Genomic DNA, 15,143 nt, shown 5'->3' with positions numbered 1-15,143 from the left:
CCCCCGGTTATAAACACGCCACAGTGTTTGGGGTTTTTGAGCATTTCCTCCCATTTAGGCCACTTTATTTCAGTTATTACCCTTCTCCTATTCACTCTAACAGAGATCTATTAGGGTAAATAAGATTTTTTCACTGTCCATGCTGAGCTATGCTTTGTGCATAGTTAAACATGGAGATTGCCATGGCAACCATGGAAGGCTTCAGAAGCATCCAGGCTGCCATGGTAACCAATTGGAGCCCTGCAATTCACTGCGAGGGCTCTGATCGGAAGGCAGAAGGAGCTGCCATTGCGGCCAGGTGCCCGATGTATCTTTCACGTATGGAGTGGGCTCACTGCAGAGGCCCACTTCATACAAATGTGGACGCATAATGCCATACATGTACAGCATTATGAGTTAATGGGTTAAAGGGAAAGTCATAAAGGCATAGCAGCATTCGTCAAACTAACTTATACATAAAGTATATACAAGCTAATACCTTATCTAATATGCAACCAGAGGTTCTTAGCATATATATTTATGTTCAAAAAGTATCTGGGCCCATCCAAAAGCAGCAAGTTAACCTCAATACGGATGGGTACCTAACTCTCAACCTATTTCTATGCTGTTTGTGGGCATCTACTTTCAAGGAGAGCTGAACCCATAAAAACACTGACTGCTACCATTATTACCTCCGTAGATGGATAGGGAACTCAAAGTGGGTCTGGAAAAACATATAGAAAGCACCACGTTGGAACCGGAGCCAAACTGGCAGAAGGTGTGGCCATGCCAAGAAGAAGGGGTTATTTTGCAAGGCAATCTGTATTATTTTTTTTACCATTTTGGAATATGCCTTTTTGACGAAGCTGAGAACGCAAAACGCACGTTGAGGATTCCAGCCATTTGCACTTTAGTACTCCGGTATGTCTACTTTATACTTTTTCAGCAGTCTTGTTACTTGTTTCTTCCCCTATAGGAATGATATGGTCAGTATAATAAGTTAGGCAGAGATACTTCTTGCGTGTAGCACTATTATAAGGGTGCATATTTCCTCACTACCTGTATTTATTTGTACATTTTAATCATGGTACATAAATAAAAATTGATTTATTATAGAAATATTTTTTTACTCTTATTTATTGAAAGTGATAGTGTGGTGGTGGCAGCAGCATCAGGAGACCACAGAATGGCAAGGTGACATAGTGTGGAGGTGGCAACAGCATCGGGAGACCACAGAGTGACACGGTGACAGAGTGGGGAGGTGGGTGGCAATACCAGTACCAGCTGAAGATGGTGGGTGAAAGAAGAAGCACTTGGCATCAGATTTGTGGCATCAGGTGGATGGCAGCATCAGAATAGTAACTGAAGCAATTAGCCAGAAGAAACCGGTCTCTTTTGTCAAAGTGCTGGTGTGGCACCTTAGATGATCTAGTCTGATGCATTAGGCATTGGTGGGTGGAAATCCTGGCCTGATTCGCCTGATTCATCTTGAGAAAGGTCAGTCTCTCCACATTTTGGGTAGACAGGCGAGTTCCTCTTGGGGTAACTATGGCCCCCGCCGCACTAAACACCCGCTCTGGGGCCACACTACTGGCCAGGCAGGACAGCTTTTCCAGGGCAAACTCGGACAGTTGCGGCCACAAATCCATTTTGGCTGCCCAGTAGTCCAGCGGATCTTCAATGTGGGGTGGCAGGGTGCTATCCAAGTATGCCATAAACTGCTGGTTCAGGTCCTGCTCCAGGTCTAGCTGCTGCTGCTGGTGAGAAGATTCTTTACTAGGGGCTGAAGAAAGCTGCTCATCAGCGACTCTAGACTCAAGTTGCTGCTGATGGAGCTGGAACTGCTACTACCCCCCCCCCCACCCTGCCATAGCAGCCATGGCAGAGGAACATGAGCGCAGAGGGCCCCCCAGTCAGACCTGTGAGAGGATGGACGATGTCGCAGATAAGCAGCGGCCAATTGACTACATAGGATGTCTCTATAGTAGTTCGGTTTCTCCTCCCTCTCAGCGGGTGTTAAAAAGGCTCCACTTTGGACCAGTAGGTGGAGAGTCAGAAGTCATCCCTCTGCAGACTGGTGACAATTCGGCTGTCACTACGCAAGCAAGTGAGCATGCATCGGGCCATTTATGCAAGTGACTCAGAGGGACTTTCTGCCTCCATCTCCACTGCATACTGCCATCGTGTTCCTCTGCCTTGTCTTCCTCATCACCCTGTAGCTCCTCTGGCTGCTCCTGCTCCTCCTCTCCTGTCACCTGTGTAGATAAAACACCCATTTTGCTACACATTGCTTGTGCTCCAATGTCCTCCTTCTCCAGTTCAGCACCCACAGGGCTCATGTGGCCATGAGATCTAGGTGCCACATCTCCAGTCCCCTGACCAGCCAGAGTTACCAGCATCTGTTCCAGGACATGAAGCAGTGGAATGACGTTGTTCATCCCATAGTCCTGGCGACTGACAAATAACGTGGCCTCCTCAAAGGGCCTGAGCAAACGGCAGGTGTGACGCATGAGCTGCCACTGGCTCACATCGAAGTTACGCAGGGGAGTACTCCTGTCCGCTTGGATCATTAAGAAATCGTTTATGACCTTTCTCTGTTCGTATAGTCGGTCCAACATATGGAGGGTGGAATTCCAACAGGTGGAAATGTCGCCTATCAGCCTATGTTGGGCAATGCCATTCTGCTGCTGCAACTCAAGGAGGGTGTGCTTTGCGATGTAGGAGTGGCTGAAGTTGATGCAAAGTTTTCTGGCAATTCTTAGGATGTCTTGCAGATGGGTGGAGGACTTCAGGAACCGCTTGACAAACAGATTGAACACTTGTGCCATGCAGGGCACATGGCTCAGCCCTCCTTGATGCAGCACAAACACCATGTTCTTTCCGTTGTTTGTCACCATGGTTCTGATTTTGAGTTGTTGCAAAGAAAGGCAGGATTCGATTTCTTGATAAAGGACACGTAGCAGTTCCTCCCTTGTGTACCTCCATTCGCCGAGTCAAACGAGGTGCAGAACAGCGTGACACCGCCGTGTCCTGCCCATGTGGTATGCTGGAGGGGCACTGTGAATTGTCCCTGCATTGGAGGCTGAGGACACAGTGGAGGATGAGGAGGCAGAGGTGGACATTGTCGCAGGACCAACAGCGTGAGAACGTGGAGGCAGAAGCGGCGTCACCTGGCCAAGTTGCTGGTGTGGCTGTGCAGGAACCACATTCACTCAGTGGGCCGTAAAGGACATGTATTGTACCTGACCGTAGTTAAAGCTCCACACTATTACTGAGCGGCACAGTCAATATTCGAATTTGCAATATTTCGCAAATATTTAGGTGAATATTCATCATATATTCGCAAATTCAAGATTATTGTCTTGATTGTGAAAATCGTCAATGTAATATGCGAGTATTGCGCGCGCATTACAGCCGTGGGTCACTGTTGCTGCATTTTTCAAGCTGCTAATTTGCCTGAGACTGGATAAAATGGTTGGCACAACAGAACATTACAATAGCTTTATTTGCAGATAGAGTGCTCCAATATATTTCCGATTGCGCAAATCGCCAATTAATGATGCACATATTTTTGCGCAATATTTGCAACTTCACATTTTAGCAGGTCTGACTACATATTACTGATTGGTGCACTAAGTATTGTTGTGAACTTGTGACATCACAGCACTATGTCTGTAGCATTTATGTATGGGCAGCAGAACTTATTACACTACCCTGCACTGGAACCTCTCAGCTAGACTATATCACAATCTAAACCTACACTGACTATATCCCACTAAATATCTGTATTCAGGGCCAGTGCTATAATAAGGCCGAACAAGCAGCTGCTTTAGGGCGAATATGGAGGGGGAGAAATGTGACATGGAGGGCTGATGTGACATAGGTGATTTAACATGGAGGGGAAGAAATGTGACATTGAGGCCTTGAGGGGGAGAAATGTGACATGGAGGGGGGGGGATGTGACATTAAAGCCTTGAGGGGGAGAAATGTTACTTGGATGCCTCGAGGGGGAGAAATGTGACATTGAGGAGAAGAATTGTGACATGGAGGGGGAGAAATGTTACATGGAGGGGGAGAAAAGTAACATGATGGGGAGAAATGTGACATGGAGGGCTGATTTGACATGGAGGGGAGAAATGTGACATGGTAGCATGTTGGCTGACATGGGGGGCATGATGGCTGACATGGGGGGCATGATGGCTGACATGGAGGGCATGATGGCTGACATGGGGGCTGATGGCTGACATAGGGGCTGATGGCTGACATGGGGGCATGATGGCTGACATGGAGGGCATGATGAATGACATGGGGGCATCATGGCTGACATGGGAGGCTAATCTGAAGCATTGGGGGTCTGATTTGAGGTCTTATTAACATTGGGGGTCTGATTGGGGCTGTGAGCTGAGGTCTGAGTAACATTGGGGGTCTGATTGCTGGTCTGACCTTAGGCGTAATGGAAAATATTTATTTTCTTATTATCCTCCTCTAAAACCTAGGTGCGTCCTATGGGCCGGTGCATCTTGTAGGGCGAAAAATACAGTCCTCAAACCAGCGATTGTCTGAAGTAGAGTGAAGATACCAGGACCACACAGAGGAGAAGCCAGCTGCTGCAGACGGGACGAGGGCCAGGTGAGGTGTGGGGGTGGGTGTGCCAAAATGTAGATTTGCTTGTGTTGGCAAAAATCCTTGAATCGGCCCTGTCTGTATTATATATATAAGCTAACTAATAAAGTTGAGCGGACACCTGGATGTTCGGGTTCGGCAGGTTCGGCCGAACTTGAAAAAAAAGTTCGGGTTCGGGACCCGAACTTGACCCCGAACTTTTTGGCACTAAAATGGCTCTAAAATAGTCCTGGAAAGGGCTAGAGGGCTGCAAAAGGCATCAAAATGTGCTTAAGAGCATGGCAACTGTTCTGCAAACAAATGTGGATAGGGAAATGACTTAAAATAACATAAAATACAGAAAAATAAAAAATAACAATCTGGATCTAGGAGTAGGAGGTTGAGGAGGTGGTGGATGGGTGTATGTGACGGTGTACGTTGACGTGGCGGTGTAGGTGGAAGCGGCGGTGAAGGAGGAATAGGTAGCCAACACTGATTTGTGTTATTTTTTATTTTTAAATTCGGGTATCCCCCAAAATATTGGGACATATAACAAAATAAAACTAAGAATAAGTGCACTTGAGTACAAGAATGGATGGTTGAGGCTGGTATAAATGTCTATTCTGCACAAGGTACGGACAAGTCCTGTGGGAACCATGCCTGGTTCATTTTAATAAACGTAAGCTTGTCCACATTGGCTGTGGCCTGTGATAATGCTCTCTGCCGTGCTAAACACACGTTCACACTATACACTGGCTGCAGGGCAGGTCAGCACCTCCAAGGCTGACAAAGCTTTTCCACATTTGGGCCATGCTAACCCTGCCTTCTCAGGTGCTGGTGCTGCCCCAGCTGCGTTGGCGACCTCTTCCTCCTCCTCTGCCTTCGCCTTGTGCTTCCACTGTGCCCCCGCTGTCAGGTGGGAATGCTATCATCAGAGTGCACTTGTAGTCGCGCATCTTCCGATCAGTAACAGATGTTTTCACTAAATTTAGTTCCCTGTCAGCAATGCAGAGCAGGGGTACATTCACGGCAAAATGGGGTTCATGTCCCCCAGCAATAGAACAGAGGATTTTGAGAGATTTAAACCCCTGTCAGCAATGCAGAGCAGGGGTTCATTCACGGCAAAAGGGGGTTCATGTCACCCAGCAATAGAACAGAGGATTTTGAGAGATTTAGGCCCCTGTCAGCAATGCAGAGCAGGGGTTCATTCATGGCAAAAGGGGGTACATGTCACCCAGCAATACAACAGAGAATTTGGAGATATTTAGGCCCCTTTCAGCAATGCAGAGCAGGGGTTCATTCACGGCAAAAGGGGGTTCTTGTCACCCAGCAATACAACAGAGGATTTTGAGAGATTTAGGCCCCTGTCACCCAGGCACAGCAGGGGTTCATTTACGGCAAAAGGGGGATCATGTCACCCAGCAATGCAACAGAGGATTTTGAGAGATTTAGGCCCCTGTCACCCAGGCACAGCAGGGGTTCATTTACGGCAAAAGGGGTTCATGTCACTCAGCAATGCAACAGAGGATTTTGAGAGATTTAGGCCCCTGTCAGCAATGCAGAGCAGGGGTTCATTCACGGCAAAAGGGGGTTTATGTCACCCAGCAATACAACAGAGGATTTTGAGAGATTTAGGCCCCTGTCAGCAATGCAGAGCAGGGGTTCATTCATGGCAAAAGGGGGTACATGTCACCCAGCAATACAACAGAGGATTTGGAGATATTTAGGCCCCTTTCAGCAATGCAGAGCAGGGGTTCATTCATGGCAAAAGTGGGTTCATGTCACCCAGCAATACAACAGAGGATTTTGAGAGATTTAGGCCCCTGTCAGCAATGCAGAGCAGGGGTTCATTCACGGCAAATGGGGGTACATGTCACCCAGCAATACAACAGAGGATTTTGAGAGATTTAGGCCCCTGTCAGCAATGCAGAGCAGGGGTTTATTAACGGCAAAAGGGGGTTCATGTCACCCAGCAATACAACAGAGGATTTTGAGAGATTTAGGCCCCTGTCACCCAGGCACAGCAGGGGTTCATTCACGGCAAAAGGGGGTTCATGTCACCCAGCAATACAACAGAGGATTTGGAGAGATTTAGGCCTCTGTCAGCAATGCAGAGCAGGGGTTCATTCACGGCAAAAGGGGGTTCATGTCACCCAGCAATACAACAGAGGATTTTAAGAGATTTATGCCCCTGTCACCCAGGCACAGCAGGGGTTTGTATACGCCAAAAATTGTAAAATGTCACCCGACAATTGAAAATAAGAATTTTTTCAATTTAGGGCACTAAAATTGCCACTTTTTTAAAATTAAAATGGCTCTAAAATAGTCCTTGAAAAGGCTAGAGGGATGTAAAAGGCAGTAAAATGTGCTTAAGAGTATGGCAACTGCTCTGCAAACAAATGTGTATAGGGAAATAACTTAAAATGAAATAAAATAACTGAAAATTATAAATTATTAACCTGCAACTCAGAGAAGGAGGTGGATATGGAGTTGGAGGTTGAGGAGGCGGTGAATGTGGTGTTGTAGGTGGATTGAGCAATGGAGGAGGAATTGGAAGCCAACAATGTTTTTTTTTTTTTTTTTTATTGGGTAGGTAGCCCCCAAAATATTGGGACAAATAAAAATAAAAAATAAAACAAAGAATCATTGCACTTGACTGTAGTACAAGAATGTATGTTTGATGGTGGTATAAATGTATATTCTGCACAAGGTACAGACAAGTCTTGTGGGATCCAAGCCTGGTTCATTTTAATGAATGTGAGCTTGTCCACGTTGGCTGTGGACAGGCGGCTGCGTCTGTCTGTAATTACGCCTCCTGCCGTGCTAAATACACGTTCAGAGAGTACACTGGCTGCAGGGCAGGCCAGCACCTCCAAGGCATACAGGGCAAGCTCTGGCCATGTGGACAATTTGGAGACCCAGAAGTTGAATGGGGCAGAACCATCAGTCAGTACGTGTAGTCGTGTGCACAGGTACTGTTCCACCATGTTGTTCAAATGCTGACTCCTGCTAACACGCTCCATATTAGCAGTTGGGGCCGGTTGTTGCGGCAAGGTGACAAAGCTTTTCCACATGTCGGCCATGCTAACCCTGCCTTCTGAGGTGCTGGCGCTGACACAGCTGCATTTGCGACCTCTTCCTCCTCCCCTGCCTTTGCCTTGTGCTTCCACTTGTCCCCCGGCGTCAGTCGGGAATGCTCTCAGGAGCGCGTCTACCAGCGTGCGTCTGTAGTCGCGCATCTTCCGTTCATGCTCCAGTGAGGGAATTAAGGACAGCACATTGTCTTTGTAACGGGGATCCAGCAGGGTGGCCACCCAGTAGTCAGCACACGTTAAAATGTGGGCAACTCTGCAGTCGTTGCGCAAACACTGAAGCATGTAGTCGCTTATGTGTGCCAGGCTGCCCAGAGGTAAGGACAAGCTGTCCTCTGTGGGAGGCGTATCATCTGCGTCCTCCGTATCCCCCCAGCCACGCACCAGTGATGGCCCGAGCTGTGTTGGATGCCACCCCAATGTGAACACACTTCATCCCCATCCTCCTCCTCCTCCTCATCCTCCTCGTCCTCCAGTAGTGGGCCCTGGCTGGCCAAATTTGTACCTGGCCTCTGCTGTTGCAAAAATCCTCTTTCTGAGAAACATCTAAAAGACTGGCCTGAAAGTGTTAAAGATGACCCCTCTTCCTCCTCCTCGTCCTGGGCCACATCCTCTTCCATCATCGCCCTAAGTGTTTTCTCAAGGAGACATAGAAGTGGTATTGTAAGGCTGATAACGGCGTCATCACCACTGGCCATGTTGGTGGAGTACTCGAAACAGAGCAACAGGGCACACAGGTCTCGCATGGAGGCCCAGTCATTGGTGGTGAAGTGGTGCTGTTCCGCAGTGCGACTCACCCGTGCGTGCTGCAGCTGAAACTCTACTATGGCCTGCTGCTGCTCGCACAGTCTCTCCAGCTTGTGCAAGGTGGAGTTCCACATGGTGGGCACTTCGCATATGTGGCAGTGGGCGGGAAGGCCGAAGTTACGCTGCAGCGCTGACAGGCGAGCAGCAGCAGGGTGAGAACGTTGAAAGCGCGCACAGACGGCCCACACTTTATGCAGCAGCTCAGACATGTCGGTGTAGTTGTGAATGAATTTCTGCACCACCAAATTCAGCACATGCACCAGGCAAGGGATGTGCGTCAAACCGGCTAGTCCCAGAGCTGCAACGAGATTTTGCCCATTATCGCACATCACCAGGCCTGGCTTGAGGCCCACTTGAGGCCCACTGGCAGCAACCACTCGTCAGTCTGTTGTTCTATACCCCGCCACAACTTCTGCGCAGTGTGGGGCCTGTCCCCCAAACACATCAGTTTCAGAACGGTCTGCTGACGTTTACCCCTGGCTGTGCTGAAGTTGGTGGTGAAGGTCTGTCGCTGACCAGATGAGGAGGTGGAAGAAGAGGAGGAGGAATCCAAGTAGGAAGAGGAGGGAATAGGAGGCAAAGAATGATGCCCTGCGATCCTTGGCGGCGGAAGGACGTGCGCCAAACAGCTCTCCGCCTGGGGCCCAGCCGCCACTACATTTACCCAGTGTGCAGTTAGGGAGATATAGCATCCCTGGCCGTGCTTACTGGTCCACATATCTGTAGTTAAGTGGACCTTGCCACAGATGGGTGCGCAGTGCACACTTGATTTTATCCGATACTTGGTTGTGCAGGGAGGGCACGGCTCTCCTGGAGAAGTAGTGGCGGCTGGGAACGACGTACTGTGGGACTGCAAGCGACATGAGCTGTTTGAAGCTGTCCATCTCCACCAGCCTGAATTACAGCATTTCAAAGGCCAGAAGTTTAGAAATGCTGGCATTCAGGGCCAGGGATCGAGTGTGGCTAGGTGGGAATTTACGCTTTCTCTCAAAGATTTGTGAGATGGAGAGCTGAACGCTTCCGTGTGACATGGTGGAGATGCTTGGTGACGGAGGTGGTGTTGTTGGTGGCACATCCTCTGTTTGCTGGGCGACAGGTGCCAACGTTCCTCCAGAGGCAGAGGAAGAGGTCGAGGCAGCAGCAGAAGAGGGAGCAGGAGGGGCCTGAGCCCTTTCTTGGTTTTGAAGGTGCTTACTCCACTGCAGCCCGTGTCTCGCATGTAGATGCCTGGTCATGCAGGTTGTGCTAAGGTTCAGAACGTTAATGCCTCGCTTCAGGCTCTGATGGAACAGCGTGCAAACCACTCGGGTCTTGTCGTCAGCACATTGTGTGAAGAAGTGCCATGCCAGGGAACTCCTTGAAGCTGCCTTTGGTGTGCTTGGTCCCTGTTGACGGTGGCCAGTATCAGGCAAACTGTTTTGGCGACGGCTGCTCTGCTTTTGCACCCTGCTCCCGCTTTTGCTACGCTGTTGGCACGTTCTCACCACTGCCTCATCCTCCGAACTCTGAAAGTCAGTGGCACGACCTTCATTCCATGTGGGGGTCTAGGACCTCATCGTCCCCTGCATCGTCTTCCACCCAGTCTTCCTCCCTGACTTCCTTTTCGGTCTGCACACTGCAGAAATATGCAGCAGTTGGCACCTGTGTTTCGTCATCATCAGAGACGTGCTGAGGTGGTATTCCCATGTCATCATCAGGAAACATAAGTGGCTGTGCGTCAGTGCATTCTATGTCTTCCACCCCTGGGGAAAGGCTAGGTGGATGCCCTTGGGAAAGCCTGCCAGCAGAGTCTTCAAACAGCATATGAGACTGCTGCATGACTTGAGGCTCAGACAGGTTCCCCGATATGCACGGGGGTGATGTGACAGACTGATGGGCATGGGTTTCAGGCGCCACCTGTGCGCTTTCTGCAGAAGACTGGGTGGGAGATAATGTGAATGTGCTGGATCCACTGTTGGCCACCCAATTGACTAGCACCTGTACTTGCTCAGGCCTTACCATCCTTAGAACGCATTAGGCCCGACCGAATATCGCTGTAGATTCTGGCGGCTATTGGGACCTGAGGTAGTAGGTTCAGTTGGACGTGTAGCTGTGGCAGAACGCCCAGGTCCTCTCTCTGCACCAGAGGCTCCACCAACACCGTGACCGCGTCCCTTATTAGATGTTTGCCTCATAGTTAGCGTTCACAAAGCAAAGTAAAAAGTGGTTAAGTATGTTAAAAATAATTAACCGCCAATATAAACCCTGATGTAGAGTATTGCACTCTATTTTTGTATATTTTTTTTTAACTCTATATGACAGCGGTATTTGTGGCCTAAATGTAACACTCACTTATGCACGTCTTATCCCAGATGTGCAGTATATCAGAGAGTTTTTTCACTCCAGTAACCAAAAAGCTGTATTTCTGGCCTAAATGTGACAGTCACTTATGCTTGTCTAATCACAGATGTGCAGTATATTAGAGGGTTTTTTCACCCTAACTAAAAAGCTGTATTTCTGTCCTAAAGGTGAGTTACTTATGCACGTGTAATCCCAGATGTGCAGTATATGAGAGGCTTTTTTCACCCCAGTATGCCAAATCCGTATTTATGGCCTAAATGTGACAGTCGCTTATGCACGTGTAATCCCAGATGTGCAGTATATTAGAGGTTTTTTTTCACCCTAACCAAAAAGCTGTATTTCTGTCCTAAATGTGACAGTCACTTATGCTTGTCTAATCCCAGATGTGCAGTATATTAGAGGGTTTTTCACCCTAACCAAAAGCTGTATTTCTGTCCTAAATGTGAGTCACTTATGCATGTGTAATCCCAGATGTGCAGTATATGAGACGCTTTTTTCACCCCAGTATGTCAAAGCCGTATTTATGGCCTAAATGTGACAGTCACTTATGCACGTGTAATCCCAGATGGGCAGTATATGAGAGGCTTTTTTCACCCCAGTATGCCAAAGCCGTAATTATGGCCTAAATGTGACAGTCACTTATGCACGTCTAATCCCAGATGTGCACTATATGAAACAGATGTATTTTTTTCACCCCACTTAACAAAAAGCTGTATTTCTGGCCTAAATGTGACAGTCACTTATGCTTGTCTAATCCCAGATGGGCAGTATATTAGAGGGTTTTTTCACCCTAACCAAAAAGCTGTATTTCTGTCCTAAATGTGACAGTCACTTATGCACGTGTATCCCAGATGTGCAGTATATGAGAGGCTTTTTTTACCCCAGTATGCCAAAGCCGTATTTATGGCCTAAATGTGACAGTCACTTATGCACGTGTAATCCCAGATGTGCAGTATATTAGAGGGTTTTTTCACCCTAACCAAAAAGCTGTATTTCTGTCCAAAATGTGACAGTCACTTATGCACGTGTAATCCAACATGTGCAGTATGTGAGAGGCTTTTTTCACCCCAGTATGCCAAAGCCGTATTTATGGCCAAAATGTGACAGTCACTTATGCACGTGTAATCCCAGATGTGCAATATATTAGAGGCTTTTCTCACCCCAGTAACCAAAAAGCCGTATTTCTGGCCTAAATGTGACAGTCACTTATGCTTGTCTAATCCCAGATGTGCAGTATATTAGAGGGTTTTTTCACCCTATCCAAAAAGCTGTATTTCTGTCCTAAATGTGACAGTCACTTATGCACATGTAATCACAGATGTGCAGTATATCAGAGGGTTTTTTCACCCCAGTAAGAAAGAAGCTGTATTTCTGTCCTAAATGTGACAGTGACTTATGCAAGTGTAATCACAGATGTGCAGTATATTAGAGGGTTTTTTCACCCTAACCAAAAAGCTGTATTTCTGTTCTAAATGTGACAGTCACTTATGCTTGTCTAATCCCAGATGTGCAGTATATTAGAGGATTTTTTCACCCCAGTATCTCAAAGCTGTATTTCTGGACTTGCAGATAGCCTATGCTGGTGCACTATCATTGCATAAAATGGCTGCCGATCAGGTATTGATATTGATGAAATGAAGAAAAAAAAGTTTGTTTTCAGCAGTCGTTGGCTCAGGAGAGGCTTAAAAAAATTGTGCACTGCACCCACAAAACACTTTTTCTGTAGATCGCTGAGTACATAAACCAGTTCTTGATAAGATCGCTCCCTGATCTCTCCCTCACAGCAGCTGCAGCCTCTCTCTACACTAATCCAAGCAGAGTGACGGGTGGCACTAAGTGACTCCAGCTTAAATAGAGGCTGGGTCACATGCTGCAGTTGGCCAATCACAGCCATGCCAATAGTAGGCATGGCTGTACTGGCCTTTTGGGGCAAGTAGTATGACGCTTGTTGATTGGCTGCTTTGCAGCCTTTCAAAAAGCGCCATAAAAATCGCCGAACACCGAACCCGAACTTTTACGTAAATTTTCGGGTCCGGGTGCCGAAAAACCTAAAGTTCGATACGAACCCGAACGTTACAGTTCGGGTTCGCTCAACTCTACTAACTAACTAGCTATCTAATGTAATTAAACAGTAAAGCAAAGAGCACAGCAATGACACTGCTGTCTCTCTCAGAACTCCATAAAACTACAGAAAATGGCTGCTGGGGAGGTTCTTATATAGTAAGCGGTAGGCAACTTTCCTTTTGGTTGCTAGGGATGTTGCTAAGCTCAGACAAAGACATTGCAGCCTTCTCATTGGCCCACAAGCAAGAAGGGAGGTTACTGGAAAAAAAAAAAAAACTTGAATATTCAAGAATACGAATATATAGCACTATATTAAAAATCTTCGTGAATTCTCAAAGTGGCGATATTCACGCCCAACACTACTCCACACGTCGGTGCTGCCGTGTACTTTGGCAGACATCAACAGGCTTAAGGACTGGCCCACCTTCTGTTCTACATACGTGTGCAGGGCTGGTACTGCCTTGTTGGCAAATAAATGAGGCTTGGGCAGGGGCGGACTGAGAACCCTCAGGGCCCCCGGGCAAAATAAATCAAGGGCCCGGACCCATGTTCTGCTGCAAGCCCCACCCTTGTCCCGCCTCCATGCCCCGCCTTCAGCCACACCCTACACAATCTTTAATAAGATTTCATAGTTAAAGTGACACAAAAGGCACCCAGACCACTTCAGCTCATTGACGTGGTCTGGGTACAGTGTCCCTTTTGCAAATCGAGCTGCAATGTTCTAGAGAAGCTGCATTGTTTACGTCCCAGCAATAAGTCGGCCTCTAGTCGCTGGCAGCCACCTGAGGACTTCCTGGAGTTAAACAGACCTTTGGTCCGGTATCTGACGCTGGACGTCCTCACACTCTGCATGATGACCTCCAGGGTCAGATTTTTCCCCATAGGAAAGCATTGATTCAATGTCAGTCACTTCGGTGCGCAATCCCATCCTGCGGCGCGTGATCCCGCGAGACCCGTGACCTACAGCGGCAGGTCTTGCGGGATCACGCGCTGCAGGACGGGATTGCGCACCGAAGTGACTGAACTCATTCCCGCGCAGCCCACAAGTAGCGGAACAATTACAAGAGGGGTGGGGAATAGCCAAATTAAAAAATATTTTGAACCAAAAGGTGTTATGGGGGCTCTGTGGATGGCACTGTTATGGGGGCTCTGTGGATGGCACTGTTATGGGGGCTCTGTGGGTGGCACTATTGTGGGGGCTCTGTGGGTGGCACTATTGTGGGGGCTCTGTGGGTGGCACTGTTGTGGGGGCTCTGTGGGTGGCACTGTTGTGGGGGCTCTGTGGGTGGCACTGTTGTGGGGGCTCTGTGGGTGGCACTGTTGTGGGGGCTCTGTGGGTGGCACTGTTGTGGGGGGGGATCTGTGGGTGACACATATATAGCACCTTATGCTATATATGTGTCATCCACAGATCCCCCCATAACAGTGTCCCTGTGAGTGAATGACCCCCAATACAGGGTCTGGGGGCCGGCATCTGGTGCTGTAATGGCAGTGCGGCCCGGTGCAGTCACTGTATTCTATTACACCGGGCCCCGCTCACTGTAATACTAATATTCAGATGTGAACAACTTGAAATCCTCTGCGATCCTGTCCCTCTGAGCTCTCTGTACTCACAAACTCAGTAGCAGGCCGGGCGGCAGCGCAACTCACTGACGTCACACGCCTGCTCCTCCTGCTTCATTCATAAAGTGGGAGGAGCAGGCGCATGACATCAGTGAGATGCGCTGCCGCCCGGCCTGCTACTGAGTTTGTGAGTACAGAGAGGGAGAGGGAGAGGATCGCAGAGGATTTCAAGTTGTTCACATATGAATATTAGTATTACAGTGAGCGGGGCCCGGTGTAATAGAATACATTGACTGCACCGGGCCCCGCTGCCATTACCAGGCCAGCATAGCATTCGGAATCGGGGTGCTGGGCACAGTGCTCCAGACTAAAAAAAATACCTAGTTGCCATTGGCTCCTGAACTGAAAAATTTAGGAGCCAAATTACATTTTTAGTCGCCAAATCAAAACTGAATCAAAATTTTGGTATCGTGACAACGCTACGCCGATCAGATTGGCGTAGGGTTGTTTCGATACCAAAGTTTTGATTCGCTTTCGTCACCATAAAAAAGTATTGCGATACTCAATACCGTGCAAAAAAAAAACACCAAAAAAAGCCGCGTGCATTTTGCATTTTATGAAACGTTCGGCCCATAATAGAACAGTCCTATCCTATTTTTTGGGGTGACAAGGTGACTAAAAATGGCGAATGCTCAC

This window comes from Bufo bufo, chromosome 4 (genome assembly GCF_905171765.1).
Source record: "Bufo bufo chromosome 4, aBufBuf1.1, whole genome shotgun sequence".
Lineage (NCBI taxonomy): Eukaryota > Metazoa > Chordata > Amphibia > Anura > Bufonidae > Bufo > Bufo bufo.
Note: the sequence above shows the minus strand (reverse complement) of the source record.